This window comes from Protopterus annectens, chromosome 5.part0 (genome assembly GCF_019279795.1).
Source record: "Protopterus annectens isolate FY-2018-M chromosome 5.part0, PAN1.0, whole genome shotgun sequence".
Classification (NCBI taxonomy): Eukaryota; Metazoa; Chordata; order Ceratodontiformes; family Protopteridae; genus Protopterus; species Protopterus annectens.
Window position 1 is genome coordinate 1,822,768,534 of NC_056735.1, and position 13,514 is coordinate 1,822,782,047.

Consider the following 13,514-nt stretch of genomic DNA (forward strand, 5'->3'; position numbering starts at 1 on the left):
TGCTGATACTGCAATGCACTTCAAGAAAAGGGGAAGTGTTGCACTCCTGAGTTTGTTGTGTTTTGGATGAGATGTTAAACCAAGTCCCCTTTTTCCTGTGTTAATGATAGGTTCTGTGAGAGCTTTAACATCTACCTGTGCTATCAAAAAGACTAAGGGGAAGTTCCACAATTCTACGGCCAAATTTCCCCTAGTAATAGTAATAAATAGCACTAATGATCTCTCATAAAAGATGCTACTAGCCTAGTGGGAGTAACCTGGTCAGCAAAGGATATTTAAATTAAAAGTGTTAAATTGAATCCACATCCCTGCCTTCATTTCAAAAGTAAATAATAAAATAGTATGTATGCTGACAGTTCTGAGCAGTGTTTATGGTAATTTGGTGGAGATAGACAAGCAATGGGACACCAGATTGGCTGCAGGGGAGCTGTCCATTCCCCTGCCTAAGGTCCTATTAAACCATGACCTGGCTCTGTTCACCACCAGATATAACAATACTAGATCCGTGGTCACAGAACTGCAGAGAAAATGGAAGATACACACATTTACACACACACGCACACACACACACACACACACACACACACACACACACACACACACACACACACACACACGCACGCACGCATGCACACACACACACACACACACACACACACACACACACACACTCTGCTGGTGCTGTAACAGAAACAGTGCCAGCAATGATTCTACATAAGAAACAGCAATTGATGTGTTGTGATGTGTTCAACTTTAATGAATGAGTTGAAACCCTAATTTGTGCTTGACCAGTGGTAGGGAAAACCCTCTGTATTCTTTGGATGAAGCTACCTGCCAGCATATAGAATTACCTCACTGTGCTAGTATCTTAATACTGTAGAAAAATATACTAAATCCACTACGCAAAACAATGAAGACTTCTTGAACTCGCTGCCAAGCTCTCTGAGTACAATAAAAGCATGTAACTAGCGGTGTACAAATTAAATTAAAATTTATTTAAGCGTACTGTTTTTAACTTGAAGCTGTTTTGATTCTGATGAAGTTGAGCTAGAGAAGCTCGACGAAAAGTGATTTTTATATGTACGCTTAAATAAATTTTAATTTCATTTGTACACCGCTAGTTACGTGCTTTTATTGTACTCGGAGAGCTTGGCAGCGAGTTCAAGAAGTCTTCATTATCTTAATACTGTAGCCTAAATGTAATGGATGTCCTGTTTTTTCTACATACTTGGTTTTACCATCATTATAAACATCATCATCATCACCACCATCAATACTATCATGATGATTATAAGCATCATCATCAGACCTGACATTAAGCCAACACATGAGTGAGAAGCATCACCATTGTAGGCTTGTTTCTTTTGAATGGACAAATTATGAGCCTGTTATATCTTGCATATCAGCTTTTAGCAAATTCCTATGTCAGCTGAAGGTACTATAACAGATATCAAAATGATTATGAAGATCATGATAATACTAACCTAAATTTAATGCCCACTTAATAAAATTCTAGGCCTCTTATCTAAAGCAGCTTTTCTGTTCCAAAGGCAAATATTGCTGTTTTTGTGTAAAACCAAGAATGGGAAAATGAAAGTCAGCTAATGTGGCCTACGCTAATACAAAGAATGTTAAACCAAAGTTAATTGAGAGAGATTGATTCCCGGATGAGCCCATCTTTCTGTGGCGAGGAAGGTAGTTGTGTTATAAAGTGTTTTTGATGAAAGTATATAAAAAGAATTCATACCATTTTTAACTTGTAATTCTTATCTTCAGTAAGTGAACTTTTTCTAGGCTACGGAGTCAGCCTGTCCTCATGAGTGACATCATTCCTCAATTAATAGCACATTCTTAGGCTATATCAGTTATGATGGCTTGATATCACCCATTCTCATGTCCTTAGTTAAACCGTTAGAGTGGAAGATGAAATTTTATAATAATCTACAGTCTCAGTAAACAACTACATGAACACACAGGTTTGATAATGTGACCTCAAGCTTTAGATGAGCTTACCCTGCACTGGATTTCAAGAAGGACTTGCTTTAGGCCTGGTTTCATGACACAGAGGGATGTAGCCCTGACTACACTTCAGGTCAATGGGGTTCAGTTAGTGGCCTTGGCATTGAAAGGGTCCAGCATCTCAGGAGAAGAATGAAAGGCTGTGGCCCACTCACCTTCCCTGTGAGTTGGGGAGGATAGCAGGTACTTAGGAAGCACAAAGGAATTTATGATTTTTCTGGAGGAGACTGGGGAACCTGTCCAATGCTTAAGGGAGGAGGAGGTGTTGTTTGCTGGCAATGTCCATTGTGGAAGTGAGGGGCACCAGGTGTAGACAACTGGTTACATGCCTTTCTTTGTAAATGCAAGATAGGTGTACACAAGGACAGCAGAACTAAGAAGAAGACCTTTGAAATACCCCTAATGGCTATCTAAATGACAGTCTCTCTTATTTGAGCCTCACCCTAGTGATGGGCTGATTGGTCTGGAGGAGGCTGTTGATTGACAAGTAGCAGGGGCAAAGAGTGAAAGAAAAGAATAAAGAAGGGTTTGCATTAGCTTGTTTAGATCAAGTATAATTAATCTTGCGAATGGTGATTTGTTATTGTTTCAGAGCATTACAGGAAAGGTTGAGTGTTTCTAAAACAAATGTAATGAAGAATAATAGTAGTTATTAACTGTAACTTGAAACCGTTGTGTTAGAGCATTTCAAAAGAGTAGGATCCGTAGAGAGCAGAGCTATATTTTGACTCAATGGTGAACTTAAAATCAGAACATATTTTGCTTTTTTTATTATTTTAATTTATTTATTTTATTTTTATTTATTTTACATTTGTTAACCGGGCTAGTCCAACTGGATACATGTCCATTTTCAGTGGAGGCCCGAGGAGAAAAGCTCCGCTATCTAATACATGGTAAAAAATATAAACACAATATATAAGTTATTACAAGCACAATAAGCATATTCCACAATACTTGAGGTATTTCAAGCACAAAAAATACTTAAGACATTAAAACGGAAAATGAGAAAGTAAGGTAATAGGAGATATAGCTGATACAGAAATACTGGAATGGGTAGTATGATACAGCAGAGATTAAGGAGTTTGTTTAAAAGTTTTCAATAGTATGTAGAGAAGAGTATAGTTGATAGATAAGTGACAAGAAAGTTAGTAATGGAATGTAGATAGGAGTATAGTCGATAGATAAGAGAACTTGAAACCATTAATGCATGCAAAGTGCTACTCCCTGCACAGGGTTTATTTAAAGCTTTGACTTATTGCATAAATTCATACCTCTCAACTGTCCAGATTTGTGCAGCATGTCTAGAAATAATGACATACTTTTGAGTTTCAGACTTCAGATCCTTCAGAAATTGCATGCTAACACAAACCCTGATATTCTAGCTACTTTCTAAGTTTATAAGAGCATTATTTAAAATATGTCCCTATTTTGGGCCTTTGTCCGCCCATTTTGTCAGGCTTTGTCCAGATTTCTAGCACTAAGACGTTGAGAGGTATGTGCATGATGTGATTTACTTGGTACTTGTATTACTACTTTTTATTATTTGTATATGTTTTATGTTCAGTTATTTCAATTTTATAGCCACTGTTATGGGGCCAAGTGACTTGATAAAGTTTGAATATGAATTCTTTGTTTAGCATCATATTCACTCTGAGCTCCCCAAACATCATCTCAATTTCGTGGCAACAAATTAAACCAGTGAAGTTTAATAAACTCCAGCACACATGAGAACTACAGGTTCCCGTATGAAATAGAAAGCAACACAAGCTAGACTGAATGTTACCTTGCGAATTGTCAGTTATACAGACAGACGTATGATACAGACAGAAGTGTGATACTCATATAACATGTATTTTTAAATAAATCAGGCTGCAAAAAGTGGTACAGTCTGACAGTTAAAGAAAGCATACAAATACAATGCATCAAACTGCATCAAGAAAGCACGATGAAAAAGAATAATGTCAGAGTTAACTTCTATTAAGCCATATAGAATGTCATACAAAAACGCTTACATTAACAGTTTAAAGTAATATGAAATTGCAAGGCAGCAACAAGCTCTGCCATCATTTGGTCTTGATAATGGGCATGTTATACCTGTTTCACAATTGTAAAAATTGGTGTAATGCTTTTAAAACTATGTGGAATGGAGCAATACACTTAAAGCTATGATTTTACACATGCAGGTGAAAAAATATGTGACATATATGATATCTTTACAATGAAAACAGATAAATATTCTAAGGTTAATACAAAGTAAACTAATTAGTTTGAGCCAATGAAAAACATTTAATTTGAAATTTCTAGCTCTGAAGCCATCAAAACACTTCCATACGTAGAACATTTTATGAATGATGTTTTACAGATATTGGAAAGAAAAGAAAACCTCAGATACTACAAAGCTCTATATCTACCCATTTAAGAAAGGAAAATTCTCTTGGTACCAAATCTTACACTAATCTGTGGTGGTGGTGCTGCGGTAGCGTTGTCACCTCACAGTAAGACGTTGTCCTGTTCGATTCTCAGCTAAAGCATCTTCTGTGTGGAGACATGCGTGAATGGGCGTACCTTCATTGAAGGTTGTGCGTCAGAGCCTGGCAAGTCGGTACGTAAAAATCTACTGCCAATCATTAGCAGACCGGAGTTTCCGCTGTGGCGACCCCTAACCGGGAAAAGCTGAAAGATACAACAACAACAACCAAATCTTACACTAATAGCTCTGCAATATCCTTTATTTCATTTCAGTACCCTTCATTTGGTTGTCAAGTACTAATTTGCACAAGCTTTACAGAAAATACAGTAGGAGTATCAACAATGAGTGTATTAAAATTCAATAAATAAATCTACCTGTTCATATTGTGGGACAATTTTCCTCAGACAAAGGCATGTAAAATGTAAATAAGGAAAGCAGTAGCAATCCTGTGGCATGTTTTTACAAACCGATGGAGAGCAAACTCAAAGAAAAGCAGTTTACATCTTACAGAAGCCATTAAGTATCAATCATATTATTCATACTCAGAAGAAATGCAATAAATAAATACACGAATAAACAAATATAATATTAATGATAATAATAATGATGATAATAATAATAATAATAATAATAATAATAATAATAATAATAATAATAATAATAGTAGTAGTAGAAGCACCAGGAACCAGAAGAACAAGTCATGAATGGCACTGCTTCAAAGCATCATGTGTACATTGCTACTTCATCATCATCATCATCATCATCATCATCATCATCATTATCATCAGCCCCCTTTTTCCCATTTTTTCTACATGGGGTCGGGGTATCTTTGTTAACTGTCACCAACTCTCTCGATTCAGTGCCACACTCCTGCTTTCTTCAACACTCATGCCTGACTGTTGCACATCTTCTTTCATACAGTCCATCCACCTCTTTGCTGGACATTCTCACTTCCTCTTACCTTCTTCCTGTCTGTCCCAAATCATCCTCACCAGATTGTCTTCTGGAATTCTGCACGTGTCCAAACCAAGGTAATCTGTTCTGTTTGATCTTTTCTGCAATTGGAGCTAATTTGGCTTCTGCTCTTATGTCCTCATTTCTTCGTCTGTCCTACAGTGTGCATCCTACAACCCTTCTCAGGCACTTCATTTCCATCACCTCTAGCTTCTTCAACTGTTCTGCTTTTGCTGCCCAGGTTTCTTTATCATACAGTAGTACTGGCTGTACCACTGTCTTGTACACCTTATTTTTCAGCTTCTTTGGCATTCCTCTGTCCTAGACTACACCTGACACTTTATGGCAGTTGGCTGCAGCCCTCTGATTCTAGCTTTGACCTCTTCATTCAGACTTCCCTTCTCCTCAACCACCCCTCCCAGATACTTGAAGCGGTTTACCTGTTCCATTATCTTCCCTTCTATCTCTTTTCTCAGCTTCTTCTGATTTCCCCAATTTGCTGCCATTACCACTGTCTTATCTGTGCTTAGTTTCATCCCATGTGCCTTCAGTTTTGCATTCCATTCTCCTATCCTTTGCTGATGTTCTTGCTCAGAGTCTGCCTGTAATGCCACATCATCTGCATACAGCAGCTTTGTTGATCTGTCACTTCTGACCTGTTTGCTAATGTAGTTCATCACCAGTATGAACTGCAGTGGGCTCAGAGCTGAACCCTGGTGTACACCCACTACCCCTTGGAACCCTTCTGTGAGGCCGAACAATGTTCATACTTGAATCACTGGGTCCTCGTAGATAGCTTGCACTAATTCTGCCAATGTTTCTGGGACTTCAAACCACCACAGTACTGCCCAGATCAGCTTTCTTGGGACCTTGTCATATGGTTTCTCCAAGTCTAGGAATGCCTAGTTGGACTCTCTCCTCATCTCTAGCTTCTTCTCAAGTATCTGTCTCAGTGCAAACATCGGGTCAATTGTGCTGCATCCTGATTTGAATCCGAACTGATCATCTCCAATGTTATATTCTACTACTCTGCATATCCGTTTATCAATCACCATCTCCAGAACTTTCATGCAATGTGGTAGGAGTTTGATGTCTCTGTACTGCCCACAGTTGTGGATGTCCCCTTTGTTCTTGTACACTGGCATGAGTATGCTTACTTTCCAGTCATCTGGGACATGCCTTTTTCTCCACACTGCTATTGGTACCCTCAAGAACCATTTCTCTCCTATCTCACCCAACATCTTTATCATATCTGCTGTGACCTCATCTGAATCTGCTGCTTTCCCTGACTTCATCTTCCTTAGTGTTGTTCTTACTTCTTCTAAGGTGGGCTCCTCTTCTTCTCTCATCATAGGCTGTTTCTGGGGCAGTACAGCTTCTGTGGGATTTTCTTCATTCAGAAGCTGTTGGAAATACTCCTTCCAACTGCCTTTGATGTTCTGTGGACTGGCGAGCAGGTTGCTGCTGGCATCCTTTATAAAGGGTGTCTAACTGTCTTCTTTATCTTTCTGTCTTTGCCTTGCAACCTGATATAGTTTCTTTGTGCCCCTTACTGAGTCTTTTTCCAGAAGTTGGTAGAGTGCCTCCGATGCCCTATTCTTTGCTATTGCATCTTCTTTCTTAGCCAACCAGTAGTCCTAGCCTGGTCAGTCTTTTCTATCTCCCACTTCTTCCTGCACTCCTTCTTTCTTTTGATGGCTTCCTGGATTTCTGCATTTCACCACCAGCTTTCCTTATGTACCTTATTTCCATAGGTGGCTTGGCCACATATCTTTTCTATAGTCCTAACACATATTGTTTTTAGGGGCTTCCACTCTTGTTCAACTCCACTTATTTCCTCCTCTTCTTGGGGTGCTAGAGCCCTGAATAATTCCTTGAACTGTTGTACTTTCTCTCCAGTCAACTTCCAGGTCTTCAGCCTGGTCTCTGTTGACCTCAGAGCCTTCTCTGACCACTGGTTGCAGCTGATTGTGGCAATTAATGGCTTATGCTGTGGGCCGAGTGTTTCACTGGGGGTGATTTTGCAATTATGGACTCTACCCCAGTGCCTTACTAGGAGGAACTCTAACTGAGTTGCATGTTGGCTACTCTTGTAGTGACTCTCTTTCTGAACCATGTGTTGGCTAATACCCATTTGCCAGACAGAAGTCTAGAATGGCTTCTCTTTCTTTACTCCTGTTGCCCCACCCATGTGGACCCAGGCAGTCCTCATATCCTGTTCTGTCTGTTCCGATATGTGCATTCAAGTCACCCATTATCAACATGAATTCATGTTATCCTGCTTTATCTAGTAGGTCCTGCAACTGCTGTCTGAATGCACTCTTTTCCTCACTATCACAACGGGGCATAGGCTGAGATTATGAATACTGCCCTTTCATTTACACTGGAGTCTGATTGCCATGAGTCTGTCATTAATTCTGATGATATCCCTCACTACCTTCTGAAGCCTCTCTCTCACCACAATTCCTCCATTTCTAACCTGTCCCCCACCTGAGTAGTAGAGTCTGGATCCCAAGCCAAGTGGCTTTGCTGCACTGCCCTTCCATCTCATCTCTTGGATGCATAGGATGTCCAGCCTCCTCCGTATCATCATGTCATCCACTTACAAGCTGTGTCCTGTCAGTGAACCTACATTAATTGTAGCAGTTCTCATTTCATGTTTGTCAGGTTGGTTGGTTTTACGCCCAGCTTTCGCTCAACAGAGCTTTCCCAGGTAACCCAGGCTGGGCAACTAGGCACCGGCTGGCCAGTAGCCAGTAGCTTATTGACCCTGGGCTTGGGCTTTATGATGGGCACACATTGGCCAATAGGGGCACATATACCCCTTCCATCATTAGCATGGGTCCCTGGAGTGGGTCAGAGTAGGCTGGGCCCTCAAACCACTTTTCACCGGTATCTACCCATGCCCATTTTGGTAACATTAGTCAACATGACCTAGAGACATATTTGACACCATCGAGTGGCTAGCCCTGCTATGGTAGTCTGCGATCTGTGTTTTCCTGTCTTCAGGATACTGTGCACCACAGTAAATGCCCAAAACGGTTGGTCTGTACACCTCTTCCCCTTATAGGGCACCATGTAGAGTTTGTGCTGCTCCCCACAGAGCTATTCATTGGTGAATTTTCAATGGAAACACTTGGCAGTTTTTTCGGATATGGGAGAAACCCCATGGAGACACAGGGAGAACATTCAAACTCCAAACAGGCATTGGTCGGAGGTCAGGATTGAACCTTGTGCATGGGAGACGAAGACCTTAACCATTATGCCAACTGGTTTATTGGTACTAGTACATTAGAAAAAGACCAACTTGAAGTGAAGTTTTACATACACATCACACCAAATTCACTCTTATAGATTCAGATGCTGCAGTTACCATTTTGAACAACTCATTTTCTCCATTTGAAATGCTTGTCATAGTAAGATTTTCCATTCAACAGTATATAGCAACTGCAAAGCAAAAGAACATTCAAAACTATAGCACAAGCTAAAAATACCAAAAAACAAGGACAGGAATTTATGGGAAATAATTGTTGAGTTTTATCACTACAGAGAGGCTAGGCCTAAAAGAGATAATTTTTAGAGAAATTAGCTCATAACTGGAGAGTGATTCTCCACTATCTCAAGATTTATCTCGGAAAGACAGAATATCATACAATGAAAACGTTGAGAAAACAAATGGCAGAAACATGTAAATATCATAATTTTGTGAGCCTTTCTGCAGTCTCCAGCACTGGAGCTGTACCACTACTCTCCAAAGTTCTAAGCATGCTACTTTGGGGTGACACAAATTTAGAAAAAAGGGTAAACCAATAAAATAACATTTCTGTTTACTTTATTTAGGTTGGCCTCTGAGACATCATTCAATTAAATACTGTTTTCCCAACCACTGCAATTCACTGCTGACATTTTTTCACTTAAAGTTTCATGACATTTTAAATGTCATCAGATATAAGAGAATTCAAACTATAATGTTTCATAAAGAATACATTGCAGGTTACAAGAAAAATTGTAAATAGTTCTCGGAATATTCTGAATTAGGTAGCACAGTTTGCAAGTGAAACTGAGAAAAATATATTTTATCACAATTAGAACAAGAATCAAAAGATGTGTTGACACACGAGATTATTTTTCATAGAAAAATGCAAAAAGAGAAGAAAATACTATGAACGTTATGTCATGGTATGTAGTACAATGTGATTAACTGGCAAGTGTGGAGTTTAAATAGCTAATGGATACACTGGATAATTTTCAAAGAAATATGAAGAGATGTGTGCTGATTCTTTGCTTCAACAAGTTAAGTGTGTTAAAGTAATTTATGGCATAAAGTGAGTGACAGATGACATGAAGATTGCTGATATTGTTACATAATATAGTGTTACAAAGAACTTGTTGTACATAGTAATGAAAAGCTCATACTGAGAAGAACCAAACTTATGAAATATCATCCTCTTCTAGCAAAGGGCTGTACAGATTACATATGGGATATATCAAGGGATAGTTTAGAACAAAAGCCACAGTCAGGGAAACTTCAAGTTTCCAAACATTGAATAAGTGAGGATAAGATATTATTAAAGGATTTACAGCTCGCCAATAAAATATGCTAAGCCCAACAACAATACCAGCCCGACTGCATATCATTATTTAAATAACCAAGAATACAACTCATTACTGATTTTTTATGTTTTTTTTTTTACTACTGGTGATATTTGTTAGTCATAACTGCTAATTATAGGAAATAACAATGCATTTTTTTGTATTTAGCTTTAATCCATGGCTTTGGCAACAATCATTTGTCTGTGTTAACCCTGTCTGCAATATATTAACACTGTTGGGGGACTCAGTGATTGCTCCCAGTTAGCAATCATCAGCAAACTTGGTCAGCCACAGGCCATCCAAGTTTGTCTGGACTTCTGAGAAATAAATCCTGAACAGTAAGGGGCCTTTCACAGAACCCTGTGGTATGCCAATAGTGACTGGTCTGCTAGAGGTGGAGTCACCCACTTTATATGTGTCCTTAAGGTAAGCTAGTTGGCTACCCATCTAATAATGTAAGGGTTAATTGCCAATTGGGAGAGTTTCTCTATAATACCTAAGTGGGGGATTGTGTCAAATGCCTTGGCTAGGTCAAGATAGGCGGCATGCACTGTTTTGCCCTGGTCCAGGGCCTTGGTGACTTTCTCGATGAAATCAACCATGTTTAACTGGCATGATCTACCTTTAATTAATTCAAACTGGGTTGGGTCTAGAGTTTGGAGTTTACCTATGCCCTTGTTAATAAGGTCCATAATTACTCTTTCCATGACCTTCCAGATGAGGCTAGTCAAGCTTATGGGCTTTTAATTCCCAGGTCTGTTGATGGTTCCTTCTTGTTTAGAAGGATTACTGTTTCTGTCCTCCATTCCGCTGGAACATAGCAAGTTCACAGGCTTTGGTTAAACAGGGAGCCAAATGGGTCTGCTAGGTCATGTTTTACATTGTTTAAAAAGCAAACTGGGATGTTGTCTGGCCCATTGATACTGTGTTTTTTGGCCTTGGAGAATTCCGAGATGACCTGCTGTCTTGAGATAATAGGCTGAGGAATGGTGGCAAGTATACTTTGGGGATGACTGGTGGGGATGGGGGGGGGGTGAAGTTTGCTCCATATCTGTCAGCTAGCAGGTTGGTTCTTACCTCCGGTTGAGTATGGGTGGTGCCATCCACAACCAGTTCAGCACATAGCTGGGTATTCCCTTTTAGATTTTGGATGTTTTTAAAGAATGCCATGTGATTATCCTTAGCTATGGAGCTTATTTCTGCTTCATTATTAGCTTTGGAGGACTTGACATGATCTCTAATTTGCTTGTTTAAGCTAGAGAGGGATTTCTTCCTCTGCTGAGCCATTTCCCTCTTGTTCTTGCACATTAGTTTCTTTGTCTTGTTGTATAGCCTTATACGGGTTCCTATCAGATAGACGAACTTCTGCAAGTTCAAACCTCATATGGTTGAGACCATAAGTTCGAATCTGCAGAAGTTTGAGCATTTCAGCAGAAATCTCTGTAAGGGGAGGTTTCTGTTTTGTTCAATGTAGTGCGATCTTGGAGTTGGTGTATTTAAGTGGGGGGGTGTGGGGGGTGCGGCGGGGGGGCTTGCCCCCTGTCTTACAACAGTTTATTTTGTTTTCTTTTCCTTTTTTTTGTTTTTTATCCATAGTCAAAGTTTTTTTAACTTCGAACAGGATGGTTCAAACATTCCGTGTTCAAAGTTATTAAACTTCGACAATGTAATATAGACCCATTTATACTAGGGGTCCACCAGGGTGGCTTGTTTTTTGGCAAGACTTGTTTTAATCTGGTCAGGTACAGCTGACTCTATACAACTCTTTCAGTGGTTATACAGGGCACTGGTGTACACCTTTGCATAGGAATTTGTGTTATGTGCATTCGAGGGGGCTTTAAAACTTCTTATACCCTCACTTAGTAGGAAGTAATTTGTCTCTGAAAAATTCTTAAGCATTTTTGAGCTTGATGGGTATCTGGTCTTATAATTACATTGAACAAGACTGATTTATGGTCCGATCTTGCCAGAGAGGACATCACACAGGGGAGTGCAGTGTTCTCTCTTGTTAATGAGTACTAAGTCCAGGACATTTGAGCCTCTTGTGGGTGTGCTAACTAGTTGTTCCAGAGCATTTGCATTGTAAAAGTCCAAGAACCTCTGAGCCAGCATATTTGTGGCCATGCATGTTTCCCAGTTGATGGTAGGATAACTAAAATCAACCATGAGTAAGGTGTTGGTTTGTATGGCAAGTGACTCCATTAAGTCCAGATATGTGGTATGCTTTTCCTGTTTCATGGTGGGGGACCTATAGCTAGCTATGATGTGGCAGGGGGATTTGCTAAATAGTTAATGGAGTAGCTCAAGAGAGTCATACTGTTTGACCAGTCTTGAGGTGTACTTACCTTTAATGAAGACGGATACACCTCCTCCTTTTTTTCTTTTGTGCTGAGTTTGTGGTCTGAATATATGGAAGGCAATGTAGCCCTGCATGGCCGGGGTACTTCCGGCACCTTTGAACCATGCCTTTATGACTGCACAGATGTCAGCAACTTCCAAAGTGAGTAGTGTTTCCAGTGTGCTCAATTTCTTGTTTAGACTCCTAGCATTAAGCAGCACTACCTTCAGTTTATCTAGACAGGATTTTGTTATGTAGGGAGGTTGGTTATTTTGACACTGCCTAAAAAAGGCACAATAGTGGTGGCTAATGCCTTTGCCAGTATCCAAAAGCCTAGAGGAAACAGGTGCAGACCATCTTTGGCAAAGCAGAGTGGCCTGTTGACCATGTCTTCCCAGGGTGACAGATATTGGATCTCTTTGGAATGATACCAAAAGCTAAGCCAATTGTTAAAGTCAATCATTTTTTGTTTGTATTATGGCATCATCCTTGGAAAAGGTAGAATGATACTTAAGGCTAGGCTTACATCTGCCTGTGACACAACCTGAAAGCTCAGTCATGTCTCTCTTCATATAGTCCAGTAAGTTATGTCTCAAGTCATTCACCCCGACATGGACTATGACAGGGTCATACTAGTACTTGTGGTTGAGTGACTTGAGTGCTTGAGTGACTTGATGGATCCTGGCACCTGGTAGGCAGCTAACTGTAACCTGCTTCTTATCCAGCCTGGTGAGAGGAACATCTGTATGTCTCACAATGGAGTCACCTATGACCAATATGCTAGGTTTTGTGGTGTTGTGCCTTATGGGCTTATTTTGTTGAGACACTGGTGTGTGTGTGTGTGTGTGTGTGTGTGTGTGTGTGTGTGTGTGTGTGTGTGTGTGTGTGTGTGTGTGTGTGTGTGTTATTATGTGTTGTGGTTGTTTTTTGCATTGCTGTGTGTGTAACTGGTTTCTGTTTGGGAGGCCTCTGATCTTTTGGTAAGTTACTAGTGAGTAACTATACATTTGTGTATCCTTATTTAATGTGAGAAGTGTGTGTGTGTGCTGACAACATATTTGGCATTTGATCTGTCCTTATCTGAGAGTCTTGTCTCCAATTTCACAGTGTAACTACATCTCTCACATAAAGTATTTGTTT

The 13,514-nt window shown here is 39.8% G+C and overlaps 1 protein-coding gene across 1 annotated transcript in view; it reads right to left on the bottom strand.

Annotated features, from left to right (window-relative positions):
* Positions 1-13,514, bottom strand: part of ADGRG7 (adhesion G protein-coupled receptor G7) — a 974,993-nt gene that overhangs the window by 208,259 nt on the left and 753,220 nt on the right. The window lies entirely within an intron of this gene.